General features: G+C 47.1%; 1 non-coding gene across 1 annotated transcript; it reads left to right on the top strand.

Annotated features, from left to right (window-relative positions):
- The first annotated feature begins 2412 nt into the window (after positions 1 to 2412).
- TRNAR-ACG (transfer RNA arginine (anticodon ACG)) lies at positions 2413 to 2485 on the top strand. The gene has a single exon. It is a non-coding gene; the product is annotated as a tRNA-Arg (tRNA).
- Positions 2486 to 18859: the final 16374 nt, after the last annotated feature.

Below are 18859 nucleotides of genomic sequence, written 5' to 3'. Positions count from 1 at the left end.
CAAAAAATATGTTAGGGGTCAATTAATTGGGGGGGGGGGGGAGGGGGTCACAAGACCGCCCTGTACAGGGCTATAGTGCAGCTGCTACGCAGTCCAACTCCTCCATGGCGTGCTGATGTTACAGGCATGGTGGTACAGAGGCAGTACAATTGGTATTATCCACTTGCCGCATTTACTTTCCTTCTTTTATCCAGGCCCCTTTACAGAGGTCGCCGCATCCACAAACTTCAGCAGTCCTCCCACCCCCCCCCCCCCCCCCCCCCGACGTTGAGCCAACGTTGGCATGTAGTTGCAACCGTTGAACCAACGTTGGCCCAACGTTTCACGTTTACTGGGCCTCCTCTGTTGTTGGCGGCGATCATCATCATCACCGTTGGGTTGATTTTGTTTAACCAGAGTGACTGACCTGGATCACCGTCTGTTTCTGACGTGATCGTTTTATATCCTCGGTCCACATTGTTCTAATTCGTCTTCTGACACCGATGCCATTCAAACTCGCCTTCCCATCGCTCTTGCTGCATTCATGTGCGCTGGAATGCTCCTGACATTTTTGTTGGCGGCGTTTGATGGGCGAACGAATCCACATTTCTCAATGCGGAAAAATGCGGGTAACAGGAAATCTTTTAAGCACTTCCAAGAGACCCACTTGTGGATTAATTCACCAAAGTAAAGAAATGAACACGACCTTCGTCAGTGAACCGAGCAATTTGCCTCCCGAGGAGTGTGATGCCCCCCCCCCCAAAAAAAAAAAACGAGGAACATCTTACGAGTAAACTAGACGTCTCTATCAATCGTCTAAACTACACTCCTGTAGTAAAATTGATTAATACACGTCGGCTAACCTTTTGAGCGAAGTACCTCGTTTCAGAGAAGAAATCAATCGTTAAGCAGGAATATCCATCAAAATGCTCTAAGATGTCACGGAGAATTGGCGAGTCACGGGTAGGGGATCAGATTCGAGGATGTCAACGCACGGGGAAGGCAAAAGAAACGGGAAAAAGATGAGAGAAGAGACAAAGAGTGTGGGACATAAGAGAAAATGGATGGGAAAGGGACAAAAGGCGGCAGCAGAGGGGTCAGGCGCACGATGAGGACAGAATCAGAATGCGGATCATCGATTATCCGGCGCACGAGTATTCGGCTTTCAACATTGCCCGGCGGTCCCCGGCCGATCCGGCGAAACCGTTCCAAAGGCTGTAACCAGTCCGGCGATCGTCAAACACATGGCAGTTGAAACAAGATCGTAGACTGTACGTAGTACATCACCCCATGCTGAGTCTTTGAGATCGGAGTGGTAAGTACGGTGGAGCAAATACGGTAAACTTTTACAGTAGGATATTTTTTGTCTATTTGTATGCTTATTTATGCCAATTTCAGAGAGCAAACACATTTCAAACCCTAAAAACAAACACAGAACGCCTAAAACATGTTATGCAAGAATGTGCAAAAATTTCATAATTAAGTTGACGGATAAACGGAACGCCGGGATTTTATAATAGATGGATGTGCTTACCTTATCATGGTTTATGTGCATGTATTAAGCTGTCCTGTGTTGCCACCGTGTGTGAATGTGTGGTTACTATATCCTCGCAAATATGGTTCTATTCAGCTTTGCTTCTACCGTTTGTTTACTTATCTTTTGTAACACAAAATATATATTTATGATATACGGCCATACACAACGATTACCAACTTCTTTGGTTCCTTCGGTAAAGTCACATAGAATGAGAATAAAATGATAAATTGATAAAATAAAATAACACAATAATATTCTCACGACGTTTCGGCCACAACACAAGCGGCCTTCATCAGGTGAAGGGACGAGACTGTCCCTTCCTCCAGACAGTCTCGTCCCTTCACCTGATGAAGGCCGCTTGTGTTGTGGCCGAAACGTCGTGAGAATATTATTGTGTTATTTTATTTTATCAATTTATCATTTTATTCTCATTCTACGTGACTTTACCGAAAGAACCAAAGAAGATGAATCCTTGCAGTCACGAAAGCTTTAAATCGAAACGATTACCAAATTAAATGTAATATTATGTTGATTTAAAAATATATTTGAAATGGTGGCTCAATCATAATGGTCAACATCAGCTATGAAAAGTCCACTGCTGGATGAAGGCCTCCCCAAGACGTCGCCATCTCTCCGACTAACCTGAGATGTAATAACTTCACCCTCACACCTGTTCTACAAAGGAGCTGATTTAATTGCTTCATCTTCAAGGTGGGCACCCTCTGTGGATCACTGCAGGCCATCTGGAATATAACTTCAATTGCCATTTTAGTTTCTAGTTAAACTAGCAACGCCCACATCATGTGGACGTCACTTTCCGTCCCTTCCTCCAGCCACCAAAACTTAATAAAATATTCAGATGTGTGAAAGTCCACTTCTGCAGGAAATGATCATATGGGCCAGTGGCGCAATGGATAACGCGTCTGACTACGGATCAGAAGATTGTAGGTTCGACTCCTGCCTGGCTCGATGTTATTATTTTATTTTTATTTTATTTTTTCACCTACGTGACTTTACCGAAAGAACAAAAGAATATGGATCCTTGCAGTCACGAAAACTTCAAATCTAGAATCGATGTTATTTTACGCGAAACTATTAGGTAAATACAATCTAGATAAATCGTCGAGCGAGGAAAAGTCATTGAATGATTTGGATTTAGAATTTGCCTTCGCGGTTTCTGCGCATGTGTATCCATCTGTCTTTTGCTGTCACCCAATGTTGATTTGAAGTAATTTTCATTCGGAATTACAGAAACGTTTACATTTATTTGTCTGTGCATGTTCACGTATTTGTAGTGATTTCCATTTAAAATTACAGAAACATTTACATGTAATTGCCTGCACATGTTTATAATGAAATGGCAGTTATGGGTATTATTATGTTTTAGTCCTGTGCTGTAATACGTACCTCGGTTTAAGAAAACAAAAGCTTTGTGTGTGAGTATAGTGCACTCTACTGGATTAAAATAAACATTTCAGCCATTGAAGCAGAATAATGTGGGATCGGGAGTGCATTACCGTATATTATATTTGCACTGTTAAATTCCGAACACTGTTAATGTTATATTCTTGGTGTGAAAACCACGTGATGATGACTGCTTGTGTTGCAGTCGAAACGTCGTGAGAATTTTATTGTTTTATATTTGTATTATTTTATTGTTTCCCTTCTACGTGACTTTACCGAAAGAACCAAGAATATGAATCCCTGCAGTCACGAAAGCTTTAAATCACTGTTCATGTTTGCAATAGTGAAGTTTCGAAAAGCAGTATTTTGTATTGGGTTGAAGCCCAACTTTGCAATTGTATTTGTTAAGCTATGAACTGACCGTTGGTATGACGAGGCCGTTAGAAATTCGGAGATGGTCTCATAGGTACTTAAACAATTATGTAAAAGTGGTTATGATCAAAATGCAAACCTACCCAGCTGGAAAAAAAACACATCAGAATAAATAACTGCATACTTTTCCACCCAGTAAACATAGAACATTGTCACCACCGTTGGGGCAACGTAGCACTGAAGGGCTATTGCCTAAAACGTCGGATATTTTTGTTATTTACTTTTAAAGCCACAATGTTATTGTTGACGAATGTGTTCAGTGATTTGTTAATTGCGAACCACTAATTAGTAAGTTAAATGTTGATGACGGTTGGTATTATATTCAGGACGACGAGTGATGGTTGTACTGTTTGTATCTAGATTTGAAGTTTTCGTGACTGCAGGGATCCATACTCTTTGGTTCTTTCGGTAAAGTCACGTAGTAGGTAGAAAATAAAATAAATCACGACGTTTCGGGCGCAACACAAGCGCTCCACGTGGCAGCACCCCCCACCCCCTACCCCACACCCCTACCCCACACCCCCTACCCCCCCACCCCACACCCTCCTACCACACACCCCAGACCCCCCTACCCCACACCCTCCTACCACACACCCCACACCCCTACCCCACACCCCCCTACCCCACACCCCCCTACCCCACACCCCTACCCCACACCCCCCTACCCCACACCCCCCTACCCCACACCCCTACCCCACACCCCCCTACCCCACACCCCCCTACCCCACACCCCCCTACCCCACACCCCCCTACCACACACCCCCCTACCACACACCCCCCTACCCCACACCCCCCTACCACACACCCCCCTACCCCACACCCCCCTACCACACACCCCCCTATCCCACACCCCCTTACCCCACACCCCCTACCCCCCTACCCCACACCCCCTCTCTATCTCTTCTCCCTAGCTCCTCCCCCCTCTCTTACCTATATGGCCTCTTGCTACAGCAGCTCTTTTGCCCACTTCAGCAATTGTCTCTTGCTGTGGTTGTCTCACCTGATGACGAAACGTCGTGATTTAATTTATTATATTTTATACCTACGTGACTTTACCTGAAAGAACCAAAGAGTATGTACCGTTTGTAATTAAGTGACCGTCATCTAAAGGTGGGGAGCGGTGGTGCAGCGGTTAGCGCGCTGCGCTACAAACCCTACCCAACCCAAGTTTGATTCCCGCTCACGGCCACCAACAACCGGTGACGATTATCTATACCGGTCCTGGCCCTCCCCGAGGTCGACTCAGCCTCGAACGGGTAACCTGGTGCGGTGTGTAACCACCGCCACTGTGGGAGACAAAGGCGGCCGGGCGTGGTGCTGGCTACCCACCCGCCCTCGTATGCCACATTGCCGGCCTTCGTAGAGTGCTACTCGCTCACAGCACTTGCCCCAAAGAGTCTGTTGCAGGCTACACGGGGGATCTTTGTCTTTGTCATCTCCCGCACGGAAACATCACAGTGGCATATCAATTTAACGAAACAGTCGTGCGTTATCGATCTTCGTGGCCCGCGAATGTTAATAAACCGGTATCGATCGATCGACGCTTCGTTGAAACGAATTAATAATAAAATGTAGGCGGGAGTGTTATATTTATTTAAATGTAAAAATATAGAAACCCAAGAATAAAATTAACTTTATTTGTTTTAATAAAAAAATATCGAAACCGAGGAATTTAATGTATCGATTTTATTCATTTATTAAAATTAAAATATCGAAACCCAATAATTCCCTTTATCATTTTATTTAAATCTAAAATAACTAAACCCAAGAGTTTAATTTATCCATTTGATTTATTTTACTTAAAATATCCAAACCCAAGATTTTTATTTATCCATTTTATTTATTTAAACCACAATATCTAAACCCAAAAGTGACATTTATCAATTTAATTTACTTATTTAAATAACAATCTCGAAACCCAAGAGTGGCATTTATTTATTTATTAACGATCGAAACCCGATAATGAACTGTATAAAGTTTAAATTGACTTATTTACCTGTTTACATCTAAAATATCGAAACGCAATCGTTAAATTAACCGAACTTATTTATTAAAATCTAAAAATCGTTGAAACCCAAGAAATCGGCGCGCGCCGCGGTGACGTCACCACCCGGAAGTTGCCGACCCGCCGCCGGCCCCGCACCTGCGGGAGGGGCGACTCCGCGTTAAATAATTAATTAAGAGGAGAATTAAAAGTTTCTATTTATTTTATTTTTTTAAAAAAAACTTTATATCGCGTGAATAAAATAACATCCTCCTCCCCCATCCACCACCACCACACGCACACCCTTCTTCGTAAGCTGGCGATTCGCTCACGTTAAAGTAACAGACGCGATCGACAAAACTTTTTTTTTGTGTTCACAGCACAAGAGGTGAGCGGGGCGGGGGGGATGGGGGGTGGTACAGTGCGCGGGTGTGCACTGTACGCGCAGCTGTTTTTGGTGTACAGTAAAGCCGTACAGTGAGTTATTGCTAAAAGGGACGCGGCTCCCGTCTCTCTTTTTTTTTACACTTGCGACGTGGCGATTTCACGTGGGAACACGGTGCGTAGCCGTTTTACTTACACCATCACCACCACCACCCTGCCCCCGTGTTGTTATTGTTGGTGTTATTGTTGGACGTTAAAACTCGCGCGCGGTTTTCCCCTCAAAACGTTTAAAACACACGCGCGCACACACACACACCAACACACAAAAAAAAGTTGTAACCCTTCCGATCGCGCGCCTCAATTCGATTTTGCAACTCGTCTCGACGGTTCGGCGCCATTTGTGAGGGCAAACAACGCAAACAATTTAATCGATGTCAAGTTGTTGTCAACTTGACGTTCGATCTTGCGACGCCAGCTATACTCGGCGAGGCGCAATCCTGGATCGATCGAGCGATTGGCGGCGCGGATGTTTACGGACGCTCCCGAGCGCGAAGCGGGTTGCAAATCGCTGCCGAAACGTCGGACTCGAATTTGCAACAATAAAAAACCGCGGGGTTTTCATCCGCCAAGCACCACGCAAATTGGCCGTGTCGCAAATTGGCACGCTTTGTTTCTCGAGGCAAAAACCCCCGCTAATTGGCTGCGTCGGGTGGTGGCGGGATTAACGACACATTTATGTGTACGCGATCTAACCCAAAGAGAGAGAGGAAAAAATAATGTTAATTATGCATACATTTGCCTATACTGTAATGTACATTCCTTTGTAAATCCGTTGCTGGGTGGGGGGGGGGTCCTTACAAACCTTACCGCCTGGAGTGGCGGTCGCCCATCCAAGCACAATTCGGTTCGTAGCGTAATAGAATACACAATAGTGGAATACATTTGACATGTATGTGTGTATCATCATCATCAAGTCATAATCTTTCTGTGTCTCACGCATGCTCGCAATGCAACCATCAACTTTCCGTGCTTGGCGAAACTTGTTCCATCATTCCCCATCTCCGCACAGCGGTCGCGGGCGCACTCTCGGATAGATGTTTGTTGTGATCTTTCGTTTAGGCGGATGCATCGATCGATCCCAAATGTTGGTATCGAGAAATCCATCCAAGATGTATGAGAACTCCGCCGCCATTCGGCCAAGCGAACAAACAAACAAAATAAAAGCTACGTCTGAAGCGAGTTGGATTCGCCCGCTCGCGACCGAGAAATATTGGTGAATATTTCGGACCGGTCCCCTGGGTCTCCCTAACCCCTAACCCTTGTAATATTGCGTGACAGAGCCATCAAGATTGCATTATACAGCCCTGGAGAGTTCTGTATCCCTATGTAACTTCAACGTAAACCCTCGCACTTCCGGTTAGGAAACGAAACTAAATGTGAGGAGCGGAAGAGAGGGAGAGAGAGAGGGAGAGTAAAACGTGTTTTGAATATCGACTAAATGGTAATGTTTCCTTCTGACCAAAGCCTACTTTACTTTTCGTAACGGTCACAACATGATGTGTTTTTATTATCTTGTACGTGTGCCTCTAATCCACGTGCTCATCTTTCTCTTAACTGCAATCCCGAGCGCGTAAAAACGTTTTCGTTTTGTTTCAATTGTCAATGTCCGTCCGTGTGTGTTTTTTTTTTAAACCGTGTCATTGCAGGGTCATACGCAGCGTTTAAACAACCCTTTAAGCACATTGGCATAATTGTTCATACATAAGTCCATACAGTATATACTTGGGGGAAGGTGTGCTCATTTGCAGAGCTCACAGATTCCGTAGTTTGAGGTTAGAAATGGTGCCCCTTTTTTATGCTACCTTGTTCACCAAAAAAAAACCCCTCCCAGCGTAACAGGAAGTTATGTAGCGATTAGAATGCAGCGATTAGAATGTACTCTCGGTAAAAGGAAAGCCTGGAGCTGTGTGGCATGGCTCCATTACTCAACCTCGATTGATTATTCAATTATACTTTTCAGCTAAGGGGCCGTCCATAAATGACGTCACGCACCTAGGGGGTGGGGGGCGGAGGGGTCAGACATTTGTGACGATGTGTGACGAGTGGGGGGGGGGGTTTGAGACATTTTGAGCAACTTTAAATAAATATAGACAACACGTTCTACTTAATGAAATATACTTTTTTTAAATAAATGTTTTCTCCTGCAACATCAGAGTGCAGCGCCACATTAAATGCGCACTATGACAATAGTTTAAAGCGATTTGAAGCATTTTTTGGGGGGGGGGGGAGAGAGGGGGTCAGAGCTTTGTGACGTCATATTTGAGGGGGGTCTGACTTTGTGACGAAGGGGGGGGGGTCAAAAATAGTCTAAAATCGCGTGACGTCATTTATGGACGGCCTCTAAGGGTGGCAAGCGTTAATGCCTCGGACGCCACACTGGTGAGACGTTAACTACTTCGCCTGGTATCCCATGAGGTGTGAGTTCGATCCCGACCCTGACGCCTCCTGCTGTATATTTGGAGTTTTGCTTGTGTCTCGAGCTCTCCCCGTGGTCGAGTGGATTTTTTTTCAGTATTTCCGGGTACCTCCGAATTTTTTCCCTCCGCATTTAGAGTCAACGTCACGCGTTTTGAAGTATTTGGCTGCTATACATTCCCAGGTGATGATAACCCACGTCGTTGAGCCATCACTTGTGATAGCCAGGTCGCTTCTAAAATAAATAATATTAAAAAAAAACCTTTTTTTTTAAACACGCTTTAATTAAATGTACCGTACGAGTAATGGAAGAACTCCACGACTCCAGGAAGTGGCCCCCGGTGCTGTGTGTAAACTTCACCACTAGGGAGACAAAGGCGGCCGGGCGCGGTGCTGGCCACTCACCCCCTCGTGTGCCGTTTCGTCCTTCATAAGTGCTCGCTAACAGCACTTGCCCCAACAGTTGGGTAAGGCTATACGGGGAAACTTTGTCTTACGCCTCTATGCAGAATGCTATTTATACGTACGTTTTTTTTGTTATTTTCCAGATTTCTACAACGGAATGAGGATCATTTAACAATGGTGAGTCTTTTCAATGATGTATTTCAGATATGCCTGTTAGTGTGGAATTTGATGCATGTGTAGTGTTCGATTTCACTCGGACAACTTCTGTCTTTCTTCGAACACCGCTTTATTTACAAATTAAGCAACCATTGGAAATATGGTCTAAATCGAACCAAACATTAAACTAATTTTCAATGGTACAGTATATTTTTCAAGTAGTGGTACCCCAAACTTTCGCAGCTCTTAAAAATTCCCTTTTCACACCATCAATAGGTAAACTCCCCCTCCCCCCCCGCGCCAACCGGCATGTCCACCCGCATGTACACCACCTCTACACCGTTCATCATGCTAAGTCGGCCAATCAAATGCTAATTTTTATGCTAATTCCTTTGTCAAGGCACCTTGTTTCCTCGCACACAGCTTAAAGGTCCGCGGTCTGAGCGTGGCTGTGTTTCACTCCAGCGCTGTCCTCGAGACAGCCTGATCCCTTCACCTGATGAAGGCCGCTTGTGTTGTGGCCGAAACGTCGTGATTTTTGTTGTTTTATTTTTTACCTACGTGACTTTACCGAATAGAACCAAAGAGTATGGATCCTTGCAGTCACGAAAGCTTTAAATCTATAACTCTCAGCACGTCCTCCACATTCCACAGTATCCAGGTCGCCACGGCTCGCTCGCCGTGCTTCACTCGACTCGCTCGCCACCTTTGTCTCTCCACTCCCCACGATCACTTCGCTTGCTCCGCACTCAGCGACTCCGCACTCAGCAACTCTGCACTCGGCAATTCCGCACACAGCGTCTTCGCACACAGCGACTTTGCACGCAGCAACTCCGCACACAGCGTCTTCGCACACAGCGACTTTGCACGCAGCAACTCCGCACACAGTGACTTCGCACACAGCGACTTTGCACACAGCTACTTCGCACACAGCGTCTTCAGCTCCGCTATCGTTACGCTCTCTCCACTGCTAGCTGCTTCTCTTCTTCAGCTTAGCTCCACACTCTTGTTTCCAAACTCCGTCTCCAACTCTGTCTCCAAACTCTGTTTCCAATTCTGTCTCCAAACTCTCCTCCAAACTCCACGTCTTGCCTCGTCCAGCTCCCAACTCCAACTCCCACTTCTCTTCTTCAGCTTAGCTATCGTTATGCTCTCCCTACTGCTAGCTGGTCTCTTCTTCAGCTTCGCTCCACACTCTTGTTTCCAAACTCCGTCTCCAACTCTGTCTCCAAACTCTGTTTCCAATTCTGTCTCCAAACTCTTGTTTCCAATTCTGTCTCCAAACTCTCCTCCAAACTCCACGTCTTGCCTCGTCCAGCTCCCAACTCCAACTCCCGCTCCAATTGCCGACCCCCCAATTTATCCCCTGATCCGTACACCTGTTTCTCGCCAGACTTCAAGACGCCTCTCCAGCCCCGGCACCAGCCCCAACCAATCACAGTCGTCCTTGGCTCTCCCAGCTTAATTGCCCCAACGTAACCTGCACTGTATTTGCCTTCGTTACAGGCTAACCCAACATAACCCGCACTGTCTCTGTTTCCATGCAATACGCACCTTTCTACTCCACTACACGTATATCTATGAGTTAGTATTATTCTCTGTCTGTGAGTGTTAATAAATGCATGTCTGAGTACTTTTCAGTATCTACGTCTGTGAGTGTAATTTCGATTTGTAGATATCCGTGTTTCTGTCCATTGGTGTAATTCAATGTACATGTCTATGAGTGAGTGTTATCCTAAGTGTCTTGTTTGGGTGTTGTTTAACATGTCTGTGAGTGTTATCCAGTGTCTGTCTATGAATGTAATTTTACGTGTCTTTCTGTGGGTGTTATTTGATGTGCATGTATGTCAGTCTGTCTTTGCTGTTCAGTGTTTGTGTTTCTGTCCGAGTGTTATTCTCAGTGTCTCTGTGAATGTTGTTAAGTATTTCTCTGTATGCGAGTGCTTCCCCCGCACCTCCGATTAGCACGGTTGGCTACGTACGGTGCGAAAGAAGTTCAACATACATGCAGTGCTATTTGACATGCATGTTTAATGGACGTCATTCCATGCGTTCGGTCTACAATCGTTACTCTGCGCATGTCATTCCCATCTGAACGGTAAGCGTGCTATTTCCACGGCCGCGATTGGCGGCCTTTCACGGACGCGACGGTTTGTGGAAACCTTCATCCAGCATTGGATAGACCATGTTTGGCAGCAGCCCATGGAGTTGTGGAGTGGTATTGCAAACGCCTTTTGTGATACCAATGCCAAGTATGAAACTGGTTGCCTTCGTTGATAGCGCCACCTAAAGGAGGCATTCAGAATCCAGCAATTATCTTCTCCATATATATAAAAGGCAAAGTTGTGAATGTGTGTCCAAAATTTTTAGCGTACATGCAACAAACTTGAAATTTGCCAGTCGGGTATTTTCCAGACTGTACACCATGCAAAAATTATAAAAATACACTTTTTTTTTAGGGGGGGGGGAGCTCAATAATACATATATTTTTTTCACGGCAACTGAGCTGTGACGTCAAATCTGTCACGTGACCCTCGCATGTGGAAGCATAACGCATTGTAGTGTAGCCGTTAGTGCGCCACGCTACGAACCTGGCCACCCGAGTTCCATTCCCGCTCACGGCCACCACCGGTGACGATGATTTGAACCGGTCCTGGGCCTCCCCTAGGTCGACTCAGCCTCAAACGAGTAACTGTTGTGGTGTGTGAACATCGCCACTGGCGAGACAAAGGCGTGGTGAATCCAAGTCCCGGGCGAAGCCAGGTAGTACAGCTAGTTACAGTTATAAAATGGGACCTTTTTGCCAGTATCAAAGTATGAAAAAATAAGGATAGGTTTTACCCTTTCTGGAAATAAAGCTGGTGTTAAGATGTTCAAACACCAAATGGAAAGGTGCATTTTTGTAGCTGATCACCACGAGCTAAAAATGCTCTGATAGTGGCATTGTCTTTGTACCGTTCGCCTTTTGGCGTTCTCTGGTCTGACACTGGTGAGACAAGACCTTCAAGAAGGCTGTCCCTGGTGTAGGCCAATCGGTTTCAAAGACAATGCATTTATTATTATCAGAACATGTTTGTTTTCATGTTCACCGCAAGCACGTGTGTTTAATGCAGAAATTAGTACTATTATGCTTTTTTGCCAAAAAGAGCATCGCTTTGTTTTATGACTTTTTTTCATGAGGGTCCTGCCAAGTCTTTGTTTGCTGTATTGAGCGATGTTTAATATGCATAATCCGAATGGATACATTTGTGGGTAATTATTTTCAAATTTGCCAAAAATTTGCACCGTGATGCCGATACACAATGTACGCTCCGACGGTTTTTGCTCCACACCTTCACCAGCCCATCCCGAAACAGTGTGGTGAAGTATGGTCAAATAACTGTCACGACCCCGTCCGGTGTGGGCAGGCCCTCATCCAGAAGTGCATTGGCAGTTGTGTGCATTTAATGTGTCTCCAAGTCTGAAACACGAAGAATCTAGAGTATTTGGAACTTTCAGAGAGTAGTGCGTTGCGGTGTGTTTGAGAATGGCTGCCATACAGAAGCAGATATCAGAGAACTTCCGTTGAATTGCTGGCTGTGGGTGAGCAGGCGAGGCGGCAGTTATGAATAATTATATTTATAGTGCTTAATGCTTTGTCAATAACTGCACTTAGAAAGGCAGACATCAGAATGACATTGGGTATTAAAGTAGACCCAGACTGACAGTTAATGGTTTTTCATTAATATTATATATTTTCTTAATCCAGAGAAGCAAACTGCTTTTGAACGTTAAATTTCATGAGGTTCTTGTTTAGGATTTTTGCTTAATTTATATTTTTTTAAATATACTTTTGTTGCTGCAAAATTATATGAACATTAGTCGTAGTTTGAAGTAGTTCTGTGTTATTTGCTTCTGTGGACTATTCTCTTTAACATGAAGGGTTGCATTGCTCTGCGAGATATTTCAGTGTCACATGACACTGATAGCACAATCATGATACAATTTGGGAAATGGACAATGTTTGTTTCTCTCATAGTGCTTTTGCCAACAATATCTGGAAAATCGGCAGTAATTATTTAACAAGGCTGACTGCTGATGAGATCCATGAAGTCAAAAACCCGCTCACCGTTATCCTCTTTAAACAAATTTTACTCTAAACAATGCTTCGAAAGAGGTTGATGGAATGGAAAAAATAAAACATTTTATTAAGGTTCTGCGGCGAAACGGAAGGAAGCGGCTCATTTGTTTGTACACGCTGCGGCAAATCATTCTCACGACCCTGCTCTCGCACGCGCACATTGTACGTCGCCGAGTCCTGCCACGGTCTCTCTGGCGTAACCGGGGGGGCGGGGGGAGCCCTACGGTTCAACGCCCTCGCCACTTGAATGCCGTCTCTGTGCGAAGGGGGTTAAAGGGTGTGAGGTCACGGCGTTGAGCCAATAACCCCGGCAACTCGCGGAAGTTTGCCGTGGTGTGAGAAGCAGTGCTCGACTGGTGAATGCCCTTCCACGGTTAGACAGACATGTGCTCGACCAGTGGCTCAGCAAGGCCGTGGGAATTGGTCTGGAACTTTTTTTAGACGCCGTTCTACGATTTAGAGTAAGCTTTAAGTAAAAAAAAAGGAAATGCTATTCGTGTATGTATGTTGAACTTTTTTCGCATCGTATGCAGCCAACCGTGTTTATCGGAGGTGCGGTGGTCGGCGCAAATTTTTTTTGTGGCTTGGCGATGGTGCCATGGGTCCAGAGATTTTTGGAGGGGGCAGGTGGGGGGCGCTGTTTTTTTTTGGGGGGGGGGGGTGGTGCCCGCTGGGTTGGACTGTGAGGCATTGAAGGAAGAAGCAAAAGGTTTACGTGACATTTCTGTTACCGGCCTAGAGCTGGTTGCGTGCATGTGCTGCCCTTTTTCTAATGCGCTGCTGGATGATTAGACACTACAGTTGGCTGGAAGCCAGACTTGGAACCAGAGAAAACCTAGTTAGCTTCCGTGGTCGGGTGCATTCCATATGAATGGCTTGTTGCATCCATAGTAATAATCACAGGTACAGCTGTTGGATTTTTTTATTTTCACAATTTGTGGTGGATTTTTTCAAATTGGCCGTTTCAGCTTCGGTGATTCGCAGACACAGTGCCCTGCTCTTGTAAACATCGCATCACAGGGTTTCTTATGTTCACGGTAATAATTTAATAAGAGCTCACGAATTATATATATATTTTTAATTACCAGCGGCCAGTGTCGGATTTGAACCGGCCACTTTGGCAAATCCTGGCCAGGGAGGCGAAACGCTCTTCCCGCTTGGCCGTTCTTTCCTGCTCCAAAAGACATCGTCTATATTCTGTGCATCAGGCGGAGAGCTATTGATCAATCAATTAACTTGTGTTGCTGAAACACCGGACATGAACCCTCAAAGGTGGGCGGCGCGGTGGGGGTGGGGGGGGGCTCCCGCTGCGTAAGTGTTCTCATTTGTTCATATGCTCTGCGTTCGTACGCTCTGTGTCAAGAGAGAAGGTTTTATTTTAGCTGCTTTCTTGCAGCTGCCGAAGTGGTCTTGTCACGAACGCAGACATTTTGTCCAATGTGTATTTTTCGGGTCGTTTCCACGCGTCGATCGGCTCGTTGCCCGACGTTTCGCTCCGCGTGCTGGCGGGATCTTCAGGGACTGAATGGAGCTGCTCGCATTAGTACTGCTGACGGCTGGTGTGTAGTGGCAATGCACTAGTTATATAGAGTAGTGGTAATTTCAACTTTTGATCTGTGACCATGCACAAAAAGAGACCAAATAAACAAAACATCCCCTGCTATAGCCGTGCATACTGTTGGGGAAAGTGTCGTTAGCAAGCGCCTATTGGGGCCAGAACCGAGTACGATGGGGTCGTGTGGTCAACACTATGCCTGGCCACCAATATCTCTCAGTGCTGATGTTTTACACGTTGCAGCAGGTACTCATTTGTATGCATGTATGTTGAACTTTTTTTTCCCACCGTACGTAGCCAACCAACCGTGCTAAGCGGAGGTGCGATTAACACCTCCGAATTTATCTAGGCGGGAAGGTTCAGTACAGGTGGTGGGTGGCCGGCACCACCACGCCCAGATGCCTTTGTCTCCACAATCCTGATATTCACACATCACACTAGGTATTAACTTAAGGCTGAGGTGACCTAGGGAAGGCCCAGGGCCAGTTCATATATTCGCCAAATACAAAGACAAAAATCCCCCGGTATAGCCTTAACAGGCTGTTGAGGCAAGTGCTGTTAGTGAGCACTTATGAAGGCCGGAACGGCACACGAGCGGGTGGGTGGCCAGTGCCACGCCGGGCCACCTTTGTCCCCCCTGTTTACACAGGTACTCATTTGAGGCTGAGTCGGCCTAGGGGAGGCTCATGACCGGTTCAGATGATTGTCGCTGGTGCTGGCCTTGAACGGGAATCTAATTCGGGTCGCCGGGTTTATAGCGCAGCGCACCAACCGCTCCACTACCGCCACAATAATACAAAGACACACACACACTACCTATCTTATCTATTCATTGCGCATTTAATGAATGCATTTGCAGTGCTATTTTTAAATTCCTCTCCACTCCCCGCACTCGGTTGGCCATAGCACAGTGTTATCGACAGTGCGACACGATGTGAAGGAAGACATCATCCTTTGTGGAACTCTTCCCGCCCGTCGCCCCCCCCCCCGCCGCTCCACCCCCCACCTGCCCCCCCTCCCCACGCAGACCGGGGAGTCTCAAATCACATTGTGCAACAAATGCCGGAAGCGACTAATGTGATTGCCCGCACATATAGATGATTAGATCGAGTGTTCCATTGTCGCGTAACTTGAGTGTTCAACAGTTTTAGGGGGGCTTTTGGTTGGAATGTGACGCGCGTGTGTGTGTTGTGTGGGTCTGTGTGGGTTTGAGCCTCGTGGAGTGTGAGAGAGGGTGGCGTAGATTTACTTGTAATGCTGAGGTGGAGGGTCCGGCCTGAAAGCCATTTAGCGACGCAGGAACATTTCACATTGAGGAGTGAATACTCAATTAAGAGAACAAAAATTATGCAGCCTCATGGATTCTGTGACGCTTTCCCAGTGAGCGTTTTTTGTCCCCTTGGGAGTGTTTTCGTTGGCGATCCTAGCGGTACGAGGTGACAACGCGCAATTTGCGATGTTGATAGACCCCTGGGTGATGATAACAACGGTGAGATTGTCATTTTAATTAATCATTTTGGTTGAAAGCAAGTACAGTATAAGTAGAACTCCGTTCTCTGCCGCCGCATATACTGCACGCACAAATATGTTTTAGTCCGTCAGCCTATCGGCTTTCCAGGCCATTGCTATCAATCAAGCAAACCCTCGACCTGTTTCGACCTTGTGGGTCTCATCACCAGTCAGGATCGTTAAGCAAGTGGCCCTGGATTTCCGGATATTATTGGCGAGAGCACTCCATATAAACTATGGCACCCGCAATTCAACCCAAAAATCAATTCCGTGTACGCGAACTCGTGTTGCCTTGCCGTGGAGCATTGTGAGCAAAAATAAAATACAAAAATACAACGATATTTTAAAGTTCCGTTCTTTCCAGATCCGTATTATTCGGCAGCATTTACTTTCGCGAGCGAACTCCGACCCGGTTTTCAGCGTCTTCAACCTCACCGGCAGAGCCGTCAGCCCATTGACCAAACCATTTGGGTAATGCAATGATGGCGCAAGCTCCGCTCGTCATTTCGCGAGCGGAGGGAGGGCTGCTGCGAGCGATACGAGGCTGCTGGGTCGTGTTTTGTATTTGCTCTGCAGTTGCCCCAGCGCTGTAAGAAACCCTAGCTGCCGGAAGGAAGCATGAGCAGAGTGTAAATATGCCCCCCCCCCCCCCTGGAAGAGAGTGGGGGGGAGCGAGAGAAAGGGAGAGCGAGAGGGAGAGAGAGAGAGCAAGAGAGGGCGAGGACAGTCGGTCAACGTGGCAGCCACTTGCTATTCACTGTGCCGCTGTGAAACGCCGTGGCGAATGTCACAGGCGCACAAGCGAGCATTTGGCAGGCCCTGGTGGGTTTAGCATGCAACAAACGAGGGAGCCGATTAGTGTGTACGTGCGTGCGCGCGCGTGTGTGTGTGTGTGTAGCGGTTGAACGGTAGTGCAGTGGTTGGCAATAACAGTGGTGAATATTTCAACCGGTCCTGGGCCTCTGCTAGATCGACTCAGTCTTAACTGGGTGCATGGCACAGTGTGTAAACATCAGCACTGGGGAGACAAAGGTGGGCGGGTGTCGTGCTGGCCACCCACTGCCTTCGTGCTGGCCACCCACTGCCTTCGTGTGCCGTGTCGGCCTTCATTCGGTGCTCGCTAATGGCACTTGCCCCAAAAGTCCTTTAAAGCTATACGGGGGATCTTTGTCTTTGTGTCTGTGTGTGCATGCAATCGTGTAACACGGGCAGTCACTCAACCGTGAGCATATTTTTGGAATTGCATAATAAAAAAAGTTAATCGTTAATGACGGATGAATGTACACGTGAAAATAATTAGATGTTCTATACTGCGATGTCTTTGATCCAGTGCTGGGTGACGGCCTCCCCTGGGGTTTGTTTGACCATACTTCAGTACACTTGCCAGTACGTGTCGGTGAAGATGCGAGCTAACCACTGCGCCACCTGCTCCGTGCCTTATTATTGATATAAAAAAATGCGATGCTTGGATTGTCATTTCCACTTGTTATTGATGTTAGCCCCGGCTGGGTAATTCAACTAAATTCTCCGGATTTGTAGCGCGGTGCGTACACCTTTTAAGGCACTGCCGCAGCCCCACAAATACATGTGATAAAAAAAAAAACATCGATTCCAACACACGGCATTGCATGCATGTATCCCTTGTTTAAGAATTCCCGATGGTAATCTACGATGGGAAGCTACACTGTATTTTTCAATCAAGAGGTCGCTGGTTAGAGATTTCCCTGCATTGCAGCTGACACAACGGGTGCAAGTTTTCTTAAATCACCGCCTCTGTCCACCCAGCGGTCTCAATGTGTTGATCCATGGGAAGTCGATCAGGAGGTTGCATGCGGTGGGGTAAAGTGTGGGTACTCCCACCTCTTCCCGAGAAGTCTGGCCTGCGTGAAGGAGGAGGTCAAAATGCCCTCTCTCTCTCTCGAGGGGGGGGGGGGCTCCAGAGCCCCCATCTGGTGGAGGCCCTTGTGCCAGCAGTGGCGTGAGCAAGGCACTTTCAGGGCTGCACCTTTACCTTTTGCGAGCCGATGCGCCTTTACATCCTTGTTGTTTGTAACGGTACGATGCAAATGCAGCGGTTGGGGGTCGTGGTGGGTGGGGGGGGGGATGAAGAGAAAAACAGAAAGCTGCGTTGTTCCTAAATAATAATAAAAATCAAGGGACATATGTGCTGAAAAGTAAAAACCGAAGAAAAAAATATATATCACAAATCCACCCCCAGCCCCTTCAATCCCAAAGCAAAGGGGGGGGGGGGGGAACAACCGGCAGAAACACACAGTGCCTTTGTGTCGGCCATGGCGAGAGAACGATGCAGCGGATGTAAAGATTTTGTGAAGAAGGCGGCAGCGGGGTTTGTGCGTGCGGTGCTGGCCCGGGTGGAATGATGGCCGGTGGGTGGAGGGGGGGGGTGGTTGGCGGTGGTGGTGGTGGCCGGGAAAGCTGGGGGGTTGGGCGCGCAGAGGGAGGTGTGAGGGGGGTGGTTGCGTGGGGGGCGGGGTGCAGGTTGGGGTGGCGGCTTCCCATCGTGTTGAACGTTGTTGCGCCGCTGGGAGGGCAGGATGACGGGGAGGCGCGGAGACATCCTGGCCGTCCGTGAACTCGGGTTTTACTTACTCGAGCCGCGGCGGTGGTGGGGGAGGAAACTACTCCTGAATGATCCCATTGTGGTGGATGCAGAGGGCAGGAGTGGAGAAATGGAGGCTGATCCTGGTGCCTACCCGGAAGAGAGAGGTGGTGGCAACTGAGAGTGAGCAACGAAGGTGTTTGGCGGAGAGAGGGGCGAGTGAGCGTGGAGTGGTGCGAGGAGTTGTGGCCAGGGTGGGTGAGGTGGTTGCCGGCTAGGATAGGGTGTGGGGGTTGGGTGGGGGGATTGGTGGGGGGGGAGAAGAGGAGGAGACCCAGGGCTTGGGTTGGGTTTTTTGT

Source organism: Petromyzon marinus, chromosome 52, assembly GCF_048934315.1.
Source record: "Petromyzon marinus isolate PM22_M1 ecotype Great Lakes invasive population chromosome 52, UKy_Petmar_22M1.pri1.0, whole genome shotgun sequence".
Lineage (NCBI taxonomy): Eukaryota > Metazoa > Chordata > Hyperoartia > Petromyzontiformes > Petromyzontidae > Petromyzon > Petromyzon marinus.
This window is presented reverse-complemented; position numbering and strand designations above follow the sequence as displayed.